The sequence below is a fragment of the Castor canadensis genome, chromosome 9 (genome assembly GCF_047511655.1).
Source record: "Castor canadensis chromosome 9, mCasCan1.hap1v2, whole genome shotgun sequence".
Lineage (NCBI taxonomy): Eukaryota > Metazoa > Chordata > Mammalia > Rodentia > Castoridae > Castor > Castor canadensis.
This window is the reverse complement of record NC_133394.1, coordinates 43,660,504-43,680,150: the sequence shown is the minus strand read 5'-3', so window position 1 is coordinate 43,680,150 and position 19,647 is coordinate 43,660,504. Positions and strand designations below refer to the sequence as shown.

Here is a 19,647-nt window from a genome sequence, read left to right as displayed (position 1 = left end):
AAACTTTGTATACTCTTTATCATAAGACAAACTATGTTATTTAAGACAGTCCATGGTCTAGCCAATCCTTCCTATCTACCAAGAATCAGTCATAAAGGTGAAAGAATTAAAGGTGTGGTTTAAAGTTAGGAGTGTTGCTGCAAATTACCCTAACAAATTTAAATACAGTCTCTGGGGAGTCAATTTACTACTATAGATCAGTACTTCCCTCCTCATTGTTACACTATCTAGTGGTAGAAATTAACTCGTATGTCATTCTCTATTAATTGGCTTAGAACTTATCAATCAAGTTGATTACAACAGGACTCAAAAGGAGAAGATTCATTCATACATTTGGAAAATGCTTTGTGAGCTATAGAAGAAAAGACAGGCATGCAAAGGTTCTGCATTTTAATAGATGACATGCTCTACTGGATTTAAATGTACAATGGAAGAATTGGGAAGAATGAATTTATTCTTCTTACACTCTGTCTACAGTCCTGACAAACTAACTATGTGAACTCCAGCAAGTTCTTAAGCACTCAGAGCTCATTACTTCTGACCTAATAAACAATAAGGTTTGAGAACCAGAACAAAAATTGGAGCTTCAAGTCAATCTGAGAGATTTTGCTCAGGAATGGATCAGATTAAGGCAAGCTCTTACCAAACAAAGATAATGCAGAAAGGAAATCATACAATTATAGAATTTTAAAGCCAGAAACAACCTCAGAGCTTATTGATTTCTGCCTTCTCGTTGTGTAAATGATGAACTTGAAATCCGGAAAGAATAAATAAAATGCCCAAAGCCAGGCAGCTAAATTGTACAGCCATGAATGGAACCTGGAAACTGAGGCAGTATACACACACACACACATACACACATGTTAAAATGTTTAATGATGATTTCTTCATATACAGATGCTTGTGTGTCTGGAAAATTGCTAGCAAAAGATACACAACACTAAGGTCTTTATCTGTCGATTTCCCATTTAAATGTGGTGAAAAGTGTTTCCAGTCCCAAGGTAAGACAAAGAAGGGAGATTCTCACTGACATGTCAATCTCCTGACCCCACGATGGTCACAGAAAAGTGCCAGTGTGAAAGAACAAATCAAAAATGAAAAAGAAAGCATCACTACTATTTAGGTCACCAAGTCCAGAGGCCAAATCATATCAACAAGGCTTTATTTGTGGTGTTGTAGATTAAACACATTTCCTGATTTATTAATTTTGTCTTGTGACAATTAAGAAAGAAAGAAAGAGAGAGGATAGGAAGGGAGGAAAGAAGAGGGAAAGGAAGAGAGAGAGATGGAGAGAGAACACGGACATCTATTCTTATAATTAGTCAATATGTTGCTTCTATAATCTATATTTTCATACTCTTTCATAATTAATATTATTTATATTTTGAACTTTTAGTAAAGAAAAGATTCTGTTCCTGCCTGAAGCTCTAGATTTATCTGAAATGCCAGTATTTCCTTATGAGTCAGCCACTTCTGCAAGTCTCTGCAGCCTCTGTGCCTCTATCTCCTTTTCTCTCTCCTTAACCAGGCACGTCAAGAAGCAATCTAGATTTACTCTCTCCATTTTTTCGTATTCCACCTACTTTGATGTCACTCTCAGGTCACAGCTGGCTATTGAGTCTGTTTCATAGCAGCACCCAGATCACCAAGTCCTGTGACCTCTCCTCAAATCTCTTTCTCTTGGATAGTGTTGGCATCTAACCACCTTTGTCTGGGAGCTCAGACTTTACACAGCTCCTCTGACCCACTTTTCCTAATCTTGATGAACAATTTTCCAGTATGTTGCTGGGTCCTCCTTCACCACCTGCCTGCTACTCAGTCAGGAACAATCTCACCCACTTTTAAGGTTTAGCACACACCAGTGCTTCTCAATGGGAGATTTTGCCATCAAGACACCAGCCAATGTCTGGAGACATTCTTAGTTGTCGCAACTTCAAGAGATGTTGGCCCCTACGGAGAAAGGACAAGAATACCACTAAATACCAGATAGTATATAAGTCAGTACTTCAAAATGAAGAAGTACCTGACTCAAAATATTAAGAGTGAGAGGAGGAGGGACGCCTCTCCTTCTATAATGTAGAGTGGAAATATCCTCAGCCTGCACCACTCAGCTGAATTCCAGACCTATTTTGATACCTCTCCCATCCATGTCCAGTAATTGCCAGTATTTGCCTCCAACCTTTCTCTTCATGGTCCCTCTCCTGTGTAAGGCTTCATTCTCTTCCAGCTCAAGATGGAAACGTTGAAGTCATTTTCCATTTCCTCAATATCAACACAGACACTTTGTGTCACCATGCTCTATTTTATTTTATATTTTGATAACCTCTTGGGGAAGTGGGTGACTCCCACTCTCCCCATTGCTCTCCATTCTTTCCAGCAGCCACTACTCTACAGCCAAAATCATTCTTGTCATTGCTTGACTTAAAAATTATCAGTGGCTCTCACTGCCAGAGGTGAATTAGTTTTCTGGACTCCAGGACTAGGGAGAGGAAAGGGAATAGGAGTAGAAGGAATCTTAAACCACCACATTTTTTTCCTGGAAAAATTAACAGCTTTAATTAAATTCTCTATGGCAATGGTTCTTGACCTTCAGTGTGCACCAAATTCTCCTGGAGAGCTTGTTGAAACACAGATTGCTGGGCCTGCCATGGTCTTGAATCGACTAGGTCTGGATTTGAAGCTGAGAATCTGGATTTTGCAGCTGACACCAATGCTGCTGATCCTTGAACCACATTCTGAGGAAAGCTTTTACACTGAACGCATCTGAAGATTTTATAAAAATACAGAGTCCTCAGTCCACTCCCAGGGTTCTAAGAGGCATAGCTGGGCCTCTTGACTATCTTTTCATCTCCCTGGTAATTCTAGTATGTAACAAGGCAGTCAACCACTGTGTTAAAGAATCCATGACCCAAAAGAGGTAAGGACCTTATAGGATAAAAAAAAATTGCCAAGGGTAGAATTTCCTCATCAGCCCTCCACCTGCCTTCCAGGTCTCTATGCCACGCACTCCCTCACCTGGCGTTTGATCCTCCAACTGTCCACATCAGGCAGACTTGTTCTTCCTTCAAGTTTCCAGAAAATTCTACATATCCTTCAAAGCTAGCTTAATTGTTATCTACTCTGATTTTCTCAGATGGAAACCCAAACCCAGAAGTCATCAAGTCAGAATTATCCCTATTTCACGTTCCTACTGTACTTTGTTTATACCTGTTTTCCCACATGAGGTAAAAATTAGTTTACACTACTTCAGGTCATTGGATGGAGAGACCCCAGGGCTCTGTAAGTTACTGGTACCTCAGGTAGCACCTGACACAGGGCAGGCATAATATAATGTACATGTTCATTCAAGTAGGCAAGGCAAGTCTTCTTTTCCTAACATTTTCCAACTTGTTCTCCTAAGCTTTTTCTTTTTTAAGATTTTCCTGTATTTTAAATAGCCAACAACTTTTAAACGCTGAAAGTTCTTTGAATGAGCAGGACTCTTCCGCGTGGTTTTGAAAGTCGGAAAGGGAGTTGTGCATGCAAGACAGACCTCACCAGCTTTATTTACTTAACTATCATAACTGAATGCTTAATTTAACATATTCAAATACTTAAAATTCTCACTGGTAGACCTGCAAATAACTACTTAAAGGAGTGTGTGTGGTGGGAGAAATGACTATAAAAATGTCAAGTTAGGAAAGCATTGATCTGCTTCTCTGGGCCTAATTGTTGCCCTATGTAACTCAATGGGAATTCTCACAGTGAATTACACAGGCTGTGAATCCAGCCCAGATGTGTTCCTGGAGACTGCTCAGCTTGGATGCCAATAAACTGCTTTTATGGTTTCTTTTCCCTGACTTTCTAGAATAGCCAGAGAAAAATAAGTTGCATTTTATACTTCAAGCTCTAAAAGAAATATATAAATCAAATCTTTGATTTTGCAGTTTAAAAGAAGATGGGCTAGGGAAAGCTTTTAATAATTTCTAATTTCTCCTAAAAACTAGAAAAGCTACTAATTGATTTGGGTTTTTTCCATCAGAATTTAAGTATATAAATCAAATAAGAAGCATTTATTGAGAGTAACCAAGCTCTGTGTGACTGATGGAATGTGGTTCTTTCCATAGGCCCTTTCTTTGTCATAATCACAGATGAAAACAGCAAAAATTTCTTACTATTTTAAATAGTTGGGCTACTGTTACTGTAAAATTGTTGTGAAAAAAGTATTTGCCATTTTCCTGACTGCATAAATATACCAAACAGCATGTGTTTTTGCAAATGAACTATTAACTAAAAATATTACAGAAGGTTAAAAAACATAACCTAGTCATCATCTATTTTTCATCATTAACTTCTCCATTTTTACAAACAAAATGTACAGTTATTACTTAGAAAGTCTACCAAAGAACCAAAATCACACATTCTGCCTTTTTCAAGTGCTTTAACTGAATTATTGGAATTTAGCAATTCTTATTTTATAGGGTCAAGTTTTTTTAAGCTTAAGTGGATATTTTTTCCCTCAGCTTAAATGTCTGGAGATTCATTTTGCATTTCCCTTTTATACATTTTCATTTCATTAAGTGGTTTTATTTTTTCCTATGTGCTCCACTCGTTAAAAATAAACAGGTCACAAAGAATCAAATTTAAAGTTTTTACCAAAACTGTTCTAGTATGTGGGAGTATGAGTGTGAGTGTGTGTGTGTGTTCCCTCCCATGTGGAAAACAATGATTCTTAAATATTGTCAACTTGGGTCGGTAGTATCATCATTTTATAAGAATAACAAAATCCAATTATAGATAACTGATAGCATAATTTTGATACTGGTACCTCCAAGACAAAATTTCATACAGTATCCTTTTTCATTGTTTTATTTTTTTGGGGGGAGGGGTACTGACAACATGAATGACTCTACAGGGAGAATGAGTCTTATCTTTCTGACAGTTTTTCTGACTACAAAACTTCCTTGACTAAATCTACAAATTGCAGTTAAAGCATTATAGATTGGGCTTTAAAACAAGCCCCAAATTTACTTTCTTTTTTCTCCATGCCCCTACCTCCTCCTCACTACCCCAAGGCAACATGAGAAATAAATCTAATTATTTAATTTAACAAATTAAATTACTTCGTTGGAAACTCACTGTGACATTGTCCTCAGGCACCCTGTCTACCAAGACACCACATATATACAGGTGAAAAGTTTTCAAATGAGATTCATCTCGGCTATTTACCTTTAGCAAATTTCATTGGACAAGGTCCCAAATGGACTTAGCTTACCCTGAATTCCTAGCAAGAGTAATTTAGTTAATTTAGTAGCAGGGATTCCATGTATGGACATAACTCACAGTGGGTGAGTGGGTAGGCAGTATGATATATTCTTTCAAGTCAAAAATAAATTGTGCTCAGGAAGAGTGGTTTGATTGTGTTGCTTATCTATGACAGCTCTACAGATAAAAGATTTCTCCTCTGGGATACTATTTGAATACCAAATGACCCCACTCAGAAATTATTTAGTTTCATAAATATAATTGTTGATTCACATTTTAATTCAAGAATTATATAGATCACTTACCAAAACTGTAGGTGGAATATCCTGCTAACATTTTCTTGGCGTTGGAAAACCTAAAAGAATTAAAGTGGCTACATTATTTTCAAGCAGAATATTATCAACACTATAGAGCAGAATAACCTTAAGTGAAAAATGCTGATACACTGTGAAATATTTTAATCACTTTTTATTCAGCCTTATGCCTTAATTAGTTCCTGCAAATTATTTTGGTAACCTGTACAATGTTCATGAAATTCCTTATTGCCAGAATCTAGAATCATAAAAATACATTTGAAGAAAAAGTAAATCTGAGTAATGAAGGCAGTTCTTCAATTGCCTTCTCCCAGTATAAAGTTTAGACTATGAGAGATGGTGCTATTTTCAATGTTGGGACAGTCCTAGAGTTCTACAAAATTTGGGCTAATTTGAGGTTATTTGTTTTATAAATTCAAAGACCAATCAATTTAGTTTGAAATGTAGACACAGATGTTAAAATTTTTGTACACAATTTTTGGGCAGACGACGATATCACGCAAATGGGATGTCTAGATGTAACAGAGGTTTTCTGTGAACCAAGTGCTAGTGATGAGAGCTTTATAATTCCTTAGAGAACAGTGCCAAGAAGGGAACAAAATACAAACAAAGCACACTTCACAAGTGCATGTAATATTGGTTCTGGTCCATTAAACTTCTGCAAATTTCTTATGTTTATATTTCCTATACTGATGACTATGAAAGTCCTAAAATTGTTTTGCTGAAAGTGGAAAAGTGATACATTTTGCTTTGCTTAACCTTTCATAATTAACTCTTGATAGTTGGTTTTCTCTATAGTACTAAACAGAACAGTAACACAGAGGACTTATATGCTGAGTATTAACTAATGTGCTTCCTTTTCAGGAATTCTTTCTCAAACTGTGTCCTTTTCCCATTCAAAGACTTTGAGACATCCATTGCCTGAGGGCAGGATTGATACTTTGGAGGAAAGAACAAGAGTCAAATCTTTGCCTTTGGAGTGGCAAAGGCTGAGATTCAGTCATACATAGGACAAAAAGATCTGGAATGATAAGTACTTAGTGAGAACCAGTTTTTCCTATCCACCCACCCCAAACTAGGTAAAGTTTGTCCCTGCAAGTGACAGAGGAGGAACAAGCAAGAGAAACAGGGGTCTGAACAGCTGCAGTGTCTGGATCACAGGACTGACAAATGCTGTACAGAGAGTGATTGAGCCCAGAAGGGAGAGTACTGTGGGTGAAGGTTGGGAGCTGGTGATCCTCACAGAATTTCCCTAAGCACCAGCCTGGCACCAGAGAAAATGGGAGTAAAATGGCCCCATTGGCCAAAAGGGATCAGAGACTCCTGCAGAAAGCTCCCCCTGGTTTCACTCAGAGAGAGGGACAGGAGAACAGAGAAATATGTGCTGCCCAGAGGAAGGGTTCAAAAGTAACTGAGTGAATGAAAACCACTCAGGTTTAGAATAGGACCTAAGAAGGCAATAGTCAGAAACTTAATGAAATATGGGTGTTTCATTGGATCCCAGCAGAAAGAGGTGACAAGCAAGTAATCACCCCAATAAGTATGCTCTACCCTACGTTTATGGGAGGAGAGCTTGAATGTGTTAGCTAGCTGGTAGGCACTTCCAGGGGCAAAGTTTTGTAGTGAAGCATCTCCAAAGTGTCCTTTCCCACATTTTCAGCTAAAACTTTATGGTGCAAGCTGAGGTGTTTCGGTCCACATTTTAACCTTTTAAAATGTGCTCTATCACCATGAGCTAAGCACTCTCAAAAATTATCTGCCATCTTCTTAAATTATGACCTTAAACTGACGATGCTCAGGAATGTTCCCACCCCAGTGTGCTCTCTTATATGAATATGTATAGGATCACTGAATAATTGCCCCATGTTTCCTTTGCTGGAGGACAGTACTGCTTCATGCTCTTACCTGTTGCAGGTAAAATACCTTTCTCCATTCCTTTATTTCTTGGACTTGTTTTGGCTTTTCACTCACCAAGATATGAACCCATGGAGTTCAGTTACAAATGCACTAAATTCTAGGGACTCACATCTCTTACTAAGGGCTTCGAAAGAGATATGGTGACCCTGCGATGTCAATCCTGTACCAAAGATGAGCAAAGACTGTTCTCACCAAGGTTTAGATTTTGTAATTTCTGACTCTAAAGTATGAACCAGTACACTTTATTAGAGTAATAATGAATTATTAACGTATTATTTAACAAATAGTGTGACAACATCTGCCTCATCATTTTGAAAGAAAATGATTCCTCATGCCAAAACAAATTCCAGATGGATCAAAGATTTTGAATTGCAAAATGAAGCCATAAAAGTATTAAAAGAAAAACATGGGGAAATATTTCTTTAATTTTGTAATGTGGAAGGCCTTCCTAAATATGAGAACAAAATCAAAGGACTGTGAAAGAAAACACGAAGAAATATAAACAAATTTAAATGATCAGTGAAAAAGAAAAGAAAAAAGTGTACCATATTTTGATAATCAAGTACTTATATCCTAATGTGCATAATGTCCATACAAAATAGCAAGAAAATAACCAAAAAAGACTAATAGAAAAGCATACAAAAATAAGCAATTCACTGAAAATGGAAATAGAATGAATGACCAATAATTTGCAAAAGTTCTCTGGCTCATATAAGTTATAACCTCTCAGACTAATATGCTTTTTAAAGTTTCATAATATACAATGTTGATACAACTGTGAAGAAATTGACTATGTGGAATTCAATACTTTTGGTGGGAGTTTAAACTAGCTAAATTTTATTGTACAATTTAGTAATAATGATCAAAGTCAACAACAAATAAATGTCCTTTGACACAACAATTTTATTGTTAAGAATTGACTCTAATAAAAAGGTAATGTTCTTATTGATTAAAATGTTCTTTACAGAATTATTTATAGTGAGCATAATCCGAAAAACACTTGAAAGTTTTATTAATAAGAGTATGGTAAAATATATTGTATCATGCATAAGACAGTACAGTATGTAACCATTTAAAAATAAAATATATTTCTAGAGACTCAAGCAGATGGTCCTCAAGTAAGATGGTTAAGTGAAAAAGCAAGATGTCTATCAGTGTTTATAATACAATCCTATTCATGAAGACATTGGGTACACAGATACACACAAACACGTGTATACACACATACCCATATATACACACAAGTGCATAGTATCTGTGCTGATTTTTCTACAAAAATTATACATAAGAAGCTGAGTGGTTAGTTTTAAAGAGATTACTATGGACAGGAGTGGTGGTTTGGAAAAAGAAGAGGATTTTAGTTCTCATAACTTTCTGTACTCTTTGTACATACATTACTTTCATCTAAAAAACAACTTCAATTTAAAAAAAATCAAAGGCATTGGAAGTGTTTTGTTTCTCTTGGTTTAAAGTTAAAAACCACATTTTAGTAAGTAAGATACATCTCTCGAGACCCAGACAGCTGCAGCTGCCAGCAAGAAAAAACTTTTGTCAGGCTTAACATAGTCCTAAATTACTGCTTTTGTTATTGCATATACCTGATATCATTTTCATATCCCAAATGGTTTTCATGAGCCCTAAACTAAAATAACTCAAAACCTAACCATAAGTCAGTGGTCTGGAGGTATTCATCACTTTATGGTTAGTTCCTAATTAAATCAAATGGTGAAAAAGCACATAGACTTCGAAGTTCTATTCCCTAAGTATGTTGGGAATATACAGGGAATGACAGGAGTAATGGAAGACGTACCAACAGCATACAGGCATGGAAAGACAGAGGACTTGTCTACGCTCTACCTCCACAGTCCTGAAGCTGCCTACTACCAGCCCTGTATACTCAGCTCAGGCGCCCCTTTCTCAGAGAAGAATTTCCTGGCCTCTTATCTTATTATAAGAGGTGTGGGACCTCTTATCCACACCACTCTGCTTGTACTCCTCCTTGGATACCTATTGGTTTCCTTCGTGTCTCATGAGCTGCAATTATTGTTATTTGTGGAATTCTGATTTCTCTTCCTCCTTGGAATGTATGCCCATGAGAATAAGACCAAGGTCAACTTGTCTACCCTTGTATTCTTAACGATTATTTTCTATAATCATGCATATAACTAATATTCAAGAAGCTGGATGTGAGGGTGGTCTGGTTATGATATCTATCACATCATTGATCTCCAGGTTAATTCAGCTGATCCGGCTGGCTATGCAGGCGTCCTCTTCCTCCCTCACCACTCCACGTTCATCCCTCCCAAAAGTGCATGCTCAGTGGAAGAAGATGATAGGGAAGAAAAGAAATTTACATTTACATACAAAATACATAGTTACTATAGTTTGGATAAATGTACACCAAAAGACCAATGTAGTAAAGGCTTGGTTCCTAGTCCTTGGCACTATTGGGAGGTGTGGAACCTTTAAGAGGTGGAGGGTCTTGTTGGAAGCCCCTAGTCATAGGGGAAGTATGTCTTGAAGGGGACACTGAAGCTCTAGTCCACTCTCTTCTTCTCTTTCTGTTTCCCAGATGCCAGCTCCCTGCCAGATGCTCACCACAGGCCCAAAAAACACTGAGGCCAACTGAGATAGATTGGCACCCCCAAAACTGTAAGGCAAGATAAATATTTCCTCTTCTTAAATTGATTATCTCAAGTATTTTGTTAAAATAATGGAAAGCTGATTAACACAATAGTGCTAGTTAGATTTGGCTTTTAAATTCCAGCTTCAAGGTTGAAACAAAATCAGAAAGAAATGGGAACTCTATCCCCAACAAACTACCAAAAGAATCACCAAATTAAAACACTCAATTCTATTTCTTCTTTGACATGTAAGGAGGATGCAAACTTCTTGGGCTTGTTGAAGGAAGATTTCCTTCTTCGTTCATTCTTTGGAAACATACATCAGTTTTTTTTCCAAAACCTTGCAAATAGCTGTGCAGTGCCCACCCTATGCACACTTTTGTATGACTACATGTGACTCCAGTGAAACCAAAAGCAGAGCAATCCATCCTATTGAAGGCAGAGTATAATTGTCCCTTTACTATTTTTATCTGACATATGGCTATGTCATGTCACCATTATCATCAGCAGAAGCAACAGAAATAATTCTGAAGCACAGTGCCTGTTGTTTGAAAGGCAGCATGAGAACTGATTCCCTTTACTTTATGGATTTTTCAATAAAAGAAGGTAGTATGGATGATAATATAAAAAACATGGGACATTTTCTATGAAAGTTCAATGAGAATGAATTGCAACAAAAGGATTAAAACAAAAGAAAGATTAATTTACCTTGATAAAAAATATCCTACAATTCATTGCTGAATTCTCATTCCTAAAGTCTTTCTTTTGTCTTTAATACACATGGGACAAGGCTCTGTAAGCTGATATGCAGCCTAAAACAGACACACTAATTATAACAGTGCATATGTGCTTTCCCTTACTCAGTGACTCCATTCACACCAGCCAGGAAAATCATGCTAGCAACCTCCATTTATAAAAAACAAGAGTGACTTCGAGACGGTTGAAACGCTAATTGTCCTGACTTGACCATCACACACTGTATGCATGAGCCTAACTATAATATTGCACTCCATAAATATTATACTTATCATGTATTAATAAAAAAATAGTTACAAGAATCTCTGAAATCAGTGCTCCATTAAAGTATGTATATGGATTTAAGCAACCAAAGAAACAAACATGAGGCATGAAAGGTAAACTTCTGTTGAAACTTTTTCATTAGAGCATAGAACATCATTACCAATCAAAATTAGCTTAGACCAGTGGCTGATTTTCTCAATCAAGGACAATTTTGTTCCCAAGGGACACTTAATAATACTCAAAGATATTTTTTATTATCATGATTTGTGGATGAGGTCTGGGGTACACCTGACAAATGATAGGTAGAGGCCACAGGTTCTGCTAAACATCCTACAAAGCACAAGACAGATCCCCAAACAAGGAATTATCCAATCCAAATCATCACCCTCTGTTGAGAAACTCTCTACACTATTTGTGGTATGAATCGGACAGCTCTACAATCCAAATTCAGTTTAAACCTTAGCTTCAATGATTATTATTTTATAATTCCAGTATTTAGCAAATTTTATTTGAGCTCTAACTATGTTATAGGTACTAGGTTAGGTACTAGAGATACAGTAGCAAACAAAACCAATGCAATCCATACTCTCATAGAGACATATTCTATTGCAAGAAAGAGACAACAAGCAAATAACACATGAAACCACATGTCCTGGGTTACTGTTTTTAGCAGAAGACTGAAACATGAAACTTTGCATGTAGAAAGTTTATCAAGGACTGCTCTAAGAATACCTATGGAGTATAGGTGAGTGCAGCCAGTGAAACAGGAAGAAGCAAAGGGAGACGAGCTGTGAGGCAGTCTCATAGGAGCTCAGGAAATTCCTGTAGGATCCAGAGCTGAAGTGGTCCTTCAGAGTTGTTCTGCATTGAGGTAAAGGGCCAGGCCTCAATCTCCCACATCATGACACATTAATTGTGTGTGCCCCCAGGAAAGAGAAATGATCTGGGGTAAGGCAGCTCTGTTGCATGGAGACTAATTCTCAGAGACCATTCAGCTGAGAACTGTCACCAACAGTTCCAGCAGCTGGAGGAATGAGTACAATAGTTCTGAAAGAGAGAAATTAGTGCAACACGACACAGCATCTAGTACACACATTAAATAGCAATAAATGAAATAATGCTGATTGAAATGGAGAATGATAGATGGTGGAGTGACATTTAGAAAATTAAGAAAGGTCATCCTGATAACATGCCACCTGAGCAGAGATTTAAGGAAGTAAAGGATCAGTTCAAGCAAAGATCTGAGGGCAGAGCCTAGCAAGCAACAGGAACTACATTTGCAGAGACCTTAGGGCAGGAATATTTATTTATTTATTTTTAAATTTTCCTTTATTCATATGTGCATACAATGATTGGGTCATTACTCCCTCCCCCCATTCCCCCACCCAATCCCTTTCCCCACACCCCCTCCCTCTTGCTCCCACACCATCGCTTCCAAGCAGATACTGTTTTGCCCTTATCTCTAATTTTGTTGCAGAGAGAGTATAAACATTAATAGGGAGAACCAGGGGTTTTTGCTAGTTGAGGTAAGGATAGCTATATAGGGAGATTCCTCGTTTTGCTTCCATGTACATATGTGTTATTTTCTAAATTGATTCGTCTCGAACTAACCTTTTCTCTAGTTCCTAGTCCCCTTCTCCTATTAGCCTCTGTTGCTTTGAACTTTCTGCATTAGTTCCTTTGCATTGAAGACATCAAATGCTAGGATTTTGATTACATGATAAGGTGAGTGCACACAAAGTGGGGTATGAGGATAGGTAGGGGCAGGAATATTTAAAGAGATACCAAGAGAATCACGGAGTCAGAAAGGAGAAGATTGGTAGAAGGAATCAGAAATAGGCAAGATTGATTAAATATCAGTGCTACGGTAATATTTAGGTGAGGGCATAGTTACAAGAAGGAAATCAAGAGTTCTATTTTGCCATGTCCAATTCAAGATGAAATAGGTAGCGATAACAAGGATGATTAGGTTTGACTATGAGTAACAGAGATTCTAAATAAGAGTAGCTTACATAAGATAGAATATGCAAGATAGGCCCCTGCATAATAGCCTATAGGCATCTCTCCACCGTTCTTCTCTGATGGTTCCTGAGTGTGGGCATCTCATGGGTCAAAACCAAGCTGTAGTTCAAGCTGCAGATGGAGAAAGGTAGAAGAGTAGATGAAGCATCTCAGAAATTGCCACCTGACAGTTTCTCATAGGCCCTTATGTGCTCTGAGCCAAAATTTTGCCACCTAAAAATCCTGAACATCAGGGTGGGATTAGGTAGATGTGTGGGCTTTATTCTGAGTGGCTATAGCCACTGAAAATCACAACACTATGGAATAAGAGTAGATATTGGAGGACAATTAACAACTCTGCCATCTTTACCATGCAATGGAAAGCTCAAATAGGCAGTTCCACAGACAGATCTAGAACTCTGGGCAGAAGTCAGAAATGGAGATATAACTTACCTCGAATGTGAGTACATGTGCCGAAGAGAGGAAAACTTACATAACCTCTGTGATCAATCATACTTTCCAAAGATGCCTATGCCAATATTTCCCATCCATTGTATATAATGTGACCTTGGTATTTCTCTTTTTTTCTTCTTTTGGTAGAAATGGGGTTTGAACTCAGGACTTCCTGCTTACAAAAGCAGGCACTGTACTACTTGAGCCACACCTCCAGTTACTTGCTCTGGTTATTTTGGAGATGGAGGTCATGCAAACTATTTGCTTGGGCTAACATCATCAAACCACCAGCATCCAAGAGTATTTCCCCTTTTAAGAAATAAAGTTTATGTCCACTACCTTTGAATCTGGGTAGACTTGTGAGTCACAAAAATGTAATACAAGTGGCACAAGATGGCTTCCAAGACTAGGTCAGAAAAGGAGACACAGCTTCCTCATCATTTGTAACACTTCTGCTTGAAGCCTTAGCTAACCATGTAATGAGTTCATGTACTCTGAGGTCATGTTCTGAGACCAAGTGGAGAAGCCACATGTAGCCTTTCTAACTTCTACCTCCTCATCACTTCAGAGGAAGTATGTTCTCTGGATGTTCACACATGTACACATTAATTGGCAATCTCAGTTTTCATTGGCTGGTGATACTTGTGAATCTGAGCAATTCAGCCAAGCCACAAGGATGAAGGTAAGCCAGTATGATGACCATTAGGTCCTGTATCACAGAAACCCACTTACTAACCAACCTCAACATCTGGGAAAAAAACACGGGAAACTTATTCTCCTTCTAATTAATCATTTAATAATTAGGAAAAATGACTTTTAAAAATGATTAAAATTCCCATTTATCATCCACTATCCTGATGTGGGTGGTGGTGGTGGGAACTGAACAGTAGAACAGAGACTGTGTCTTGCCAATGTGAGTACTGAACTTGCTGTCTGCCCACAATGTCCTCCACCCTCCCAGCACAAACACACACACAGACACTACACTCACCCTCAGTACTATGTTTTGTTGTCACCTGTCTTTGCTTTATTTCCTACCACTTTAAATTATAAAGTTCCAGATGCAAAGATATGGTTATATGCTTACATATATTTCTGTATCACTTAGACTATCAGAATTGACATTCAGGAAATATTTAAGTAGTATTGATAAATTGTCTACCAAATATCTTTTGGTGAGTAAAAAAGGAAAGTTTTGGTTTTACATTATACCATATATAGAGGAAAATTATAATTATAGTTGGTTGAAGAAAAAATACAAGGTTAAAATTTTCTCAAAAATAATTTAATATTTTCAAAAACATTTAATTTTACATATATGTATATTGTTAGCAGAAATACAACTTGATGTTCTTTATGTGCAACATAAAGAAATTGACTTTGTCTTCCAAGTCAATTTCAAAAATACAAAAGAAATTTGGGGAATTTGGATGGAAGTAAGTTTTGTCTTGAATTTCTCCATCATCTAATTCATAAAGAAGAAAAAAATCTTTATTTATGGCAACATATCACATAATATATTAACATTATTTTAAACTATAGTTTCAGCCATGAAATAAAATCTGGAAAGTTTTGTCTATGTGAGGTATAGTTAAATATGTGGAAGAGTTAAAACAACTTACATATATTTGGTTGCACTTGTTATTCGCGAATGTCTTTCACATTTGGTAAGATAGGTATTTAACTATGTGATTTCACTTTCCAGAGGAAGACACTGAGGCTGAGGTAAAGGATCTTGCCCAAGAACATATAGGTCCGGTTGGTGACTGACAGGAGAACCCCCATACTCTGACAACCAGTCAGCATGCTTGTCATTGACCATGCAAGCTGTCCCTTCACTGGGTCAGAGGTCAGTTTTTCTATTCAATTAGTTGACCAATTTACCAGTTGTGGTTTAACAAATATAAATAATTTTTAAATTAACCAAAAATTGAATCTATGATCTCCTCAGAGCTTGAGAAGAAACTCATAACTAGAGAACAGTTTCCCATACCAACTCTGAGTGGACACTGTGCTACCAACTAAGCCCATAGTGACCAGGATGAGAAAATGTGCCTCTGTTTTATCTTTACACCATCTTCAAGGTCCATTTTGCAGAACCTTGTTTCTAATAACATCTAGATAACATCTAGATTGACTACATTGAAAACTTTTTATGTGTTTTCAAAGGAAGGTGTTCTTGAAATACTAAGAGAAAGCAATAGATAATGCTATCTCATGGCTTTAGCAAGGCTTTTGATCTAGCCCTGTGTGATAGAGTCATCAACAAACTGGAAACACAGTCTGGGTCACACAAATGATCTGGGGCTGCATTGCTATTGAGTGGTTATCATTGGCTCTGTGTCAACTGGGTGGGAGATGAATAGAAAATCCCAAATGTAAATTTGTTTAACATTTGCCATCAGTGACCTAGAGAAATGGAGAGCTTATTAAAGTTTGCAGCTGGGTAAGATAAATGTCCTTTCTGGCACTTAAAGTCTCAAAAATGAAAACAAGACCTAAAACACAATCAGAATTCCACATATCTTTGATTAATTGGAAAAAAATAGTCAAGGAAATAATCAAGACCAATAGAACTAAGAATAGAATAGCACCTTTGAGAACCGTGAACATAATAATACAGAAGGAAAAATTACTAGCAATTGCTTCACCTTTTGATGTCTCCCTGCTTTTGTAACCTAAGTTCACAGTGGGTACACACACACACACACACACACACACAAATGTGTGTGCATGTACACACACAGAGTATTACAAAAAAAAGTAGAATTCCAGTGAAAAATTTGTAGTGGGCATTTCATACATAGAGAAACTCTATTTTCCTTTAGTGAGACTCAGAAACTCCAGTAAAAGAATTCTTTCGGTAAGTGTTGTCCTTGTTGTATGTTCCTCAATTTAACACAGGCTATATGACTTATGAAGTTGTATAGTGTCTGGGGTAAAACAAAAGTAAGAGAGGTGGGGAAGACATTGCTATCTTTTCTAAAAAAAAGACAGATTAGGCCAAGATTATGCAGGAAATAAAATACATGAAAGTATAAAAGCTATATAATGCTATGCATAGGCTTTTGAAGTAGACGATCTGCCTTCTCTATTTAGCCTCATTCCAAGACAGATCTTCAGAATAATGTAGAACAACAAAGCTCAAGCCACAAAATAGACTAGATAACACTTACAGCTAGAAACCTTTCTCTGTAAACATGCAAATTCTAAACTGACTAGTAGTTCAAATTGTCTACTAGCATAAATACTCTTCCCTAAAATTCCCACAAATATTTCAAATGAAAATATCTTTATAAACTGTGCACAGTATAAATTGAGACCAGGGTAATAGTGTGTAACAGAGGTATAAAGGGCAAAGAATAATATCTTTTATTTTTAAAAATTCAATCTTTCCTTGTGGGTGGGATTTCACTATTTGAAGAGAGCAGTCAAAAGGATAATTAAGTTTTTATTGTTGTTTGGGTTTTTGTTGTTGTTTAGGGAATGAACTCGGGAACTTGTGCCTAGTACTGTAGCACTTAGCAAACACTTTTAGCTTTAGGTTATTATTCCAAGAGGGTCTTGAGCATTTCACCTAGGGCTGGCCTCAGAGATGGCAATGAATGAAAGTCATATTAAGTTTTACTAATTATTTCATGACAGATTTTAAAGGAAAGCAGAAATGAAAATGCATAAACATTGGACTGATCCTAAAACTTCCTGAATTTTTTAATTGAATCATTTGCAGAAGATATATGTTCTGAAATAGTTTTAAGAAAGCATGAAATACCGTATCACATTGCATTAATTCTCTAAATAGCTCACCAAAGCATAGAAACAGAAAGTGCCACATATGCTAAAAACATGGCCCATTTATTCTCTTGCCAAAAACAATCTTCCCGGAGATCAGCTTTGAATAGTAAATATATTCAACCTCTTCTTTTATTTTATAGCTGTTCCACCCTTGATTCTTCCAAGCACTTTTTAAATCAACTCCTAGTTCTCCCTAGCTCAAAAACTTGTCATAGAAGCACTGCCAAATTTAATCAGATAAAATGATATATCTCTTGTTCATTTCACTCAGGTTTCATAGCCACCTTTCCTATTTGTATTAGTTTGCTAGGGCTACTTTAACAAGTATCACAAATAGAAATTTATTGTCTCATAGTTCTAGAGGTCAAGTTGAAGGTTTTGGCAAGGTTGGTTCTGTCTGAGGGCTGTGAGGGAAGGGTCTTTTTTAGGCCTCTCTTTTTGGTTTGTAGGTGGCCATCGTCCTGTGTCTCTTTTCATGGCCTTGTCTAGGTATACATTCTGCATTGAAATTTCCCCTTCTTATAAGAACACCAGTCATATTTGATTTGGGCCTAACCTAATGGTGAAGACCTATCGTGAAATAAAGTCACACTGAGATAATGGATATTGGGATATTAGCCTATGAATTTGAGGGCAGGGTGGCATACAGTTCAGCCCATACACCCTGTAAGGCTTTACTCTAATTAGAAAATTCTTCATGTAAAAAATCATTAGAGTAAATTTGAAAATTCAGAACATATCTCTGTGGGTGTAGCCAACTTGGGTAAGATGAAAACAGTGAGTTTATCCATAGATAAGTCACCATCCAAACAGATTCACCCAAGTTAATGTTAGAGGCTAAAAGTAAAAGCCTGTACCAATTAGATCTCTTTCAGTTGCAAGTGACAGGAAGTCCAACTGAAATTTGGCCTAACCAAAAAGGAGACATATTAACTTCTATAACTGAATGCCCAGAGGTAAGACTGATAGAAGGCGTATCTGTATTCAGACTTAGGCATTGTTGTCGGAATAAAGTGTTCCTATATCACTCAGCTCTGCTTTTTTCTTGTTGGTTTTATCCTCTCAGATTTAAAGCCTACAGAATAAAAATTCCCAAAGTCACTTGCAAAACTCTCTTCTTGTCTCAGATTGGACATTGTGATTGTGCTGACCATGGTAGGCAGGAGAAGGAGAACCCTACGTCTGGCTTCAGTGGTGGGGTCAGTTGTCTCTGGGCAGCTGAAAGTGGGAAAAAAACTGATTCCTATGTAAATGTCACCCTTTGATTACCAGAGATGGGGTCAATGGATATGGAATGCCAAAAACAATACAGATCCACCACAGAGGCTCAAGTGACAAATCCAGAAGTTAGTGGATCAATTTAGGAATAAAGTCTCTTTACTTACACAAGGCTTATAATTAAATAACTATTAACAAAGGGCCCATCAAAATTCTCATAAAACACAGCTCAATTGTAAAGTGGATGTCAGCTATACCTCTGGTTTTGCTTGCAAAATCTCATATTAATTAAGCCTCTGTGGAAGATCCCAAATCTGAAACTCATGGCTTTAATTTATTGAATCTGAACAGCCATATAGGTCAAGCTTACAGAGTAGCACAGGCAACAGCCAGAATAAGAAAACAAAACCTTGAGTGAAATTTAGGTATTTCCTCCAAAAGTGATCTGTTTTCCATTTCTTGAACAATAAAATCTATCCAGATACTACATCTATGCAGAAGAAAACAATATTTTATTTTCCAATGGATTAGGAAAAGAAAACTTTAAAAATGTTATTTGAAGTCTTCTACTTCACTAGGTGAGGGCTCTACCACTTGAGCCATACCTCCAGACTTTTGCCTTAGGTTATTTTTCAAATAGGCTCTTGTCCTTTTTGCTTACTACTAGCCTAGAATCAGGATCCTTCTATCTATGACCTCCACCCAGCTAGGATTACAGATGCATGCCACCAAGCCAGGCTCACCTGTTGAGACAGTCTCACTAATATTTTCTGCCTACGCTGGCCTCAAACCATGATCCTCTCAATCTATCTCCTGAGTAGCTGGGATTAAAGGTATGAGCTACAACACTCAGATACTTTAAGGTCAATCTAGTATATCCACTAGTCTCACTGCCCATCCTCAATTTATTTATCAAAGGAGTTTAAAGAAAAGGAAAAAGGAGCAGACTGGGCAAAGAAAATTTTGGACTTCACTTCATATAAAATCCCAATTATCAAGTTTCCTACAGAGCACACCAAAGAGGCAGCTGAAAGTGGTTAGGAAGTGCCAGGGATTTTAAA

The 19,647-nt window shown here is 37.1% G+C and overlaps 1 long non-coding RNA gene across 1 annotated transcript in view; it reads right to left on the bottom strand.

Annotated features, from left to right (window-relative positions):
* Positions 1-19,647, bottom strand: part of LOC141410865 (uncharacterized) — a 242,136-nt gene that overhangs the window by 82,686 nt on the left and 139,803 nt on the right. Inside the window, exons 3-4 of the long non-coding RNA XR_012435653.1 lie at positions 5,550-5,599; positions 1,860-1,950 (exon numbers count right to left, since the gene is read on the bottom strand). This is a non-coding gene — a long non-coding RNA (uncharacterized lncRNA). The remainder of the gene's footprint in view (positions 1-1,859; positions 1,951-5,549; positions 5,600-19,647) is intronic.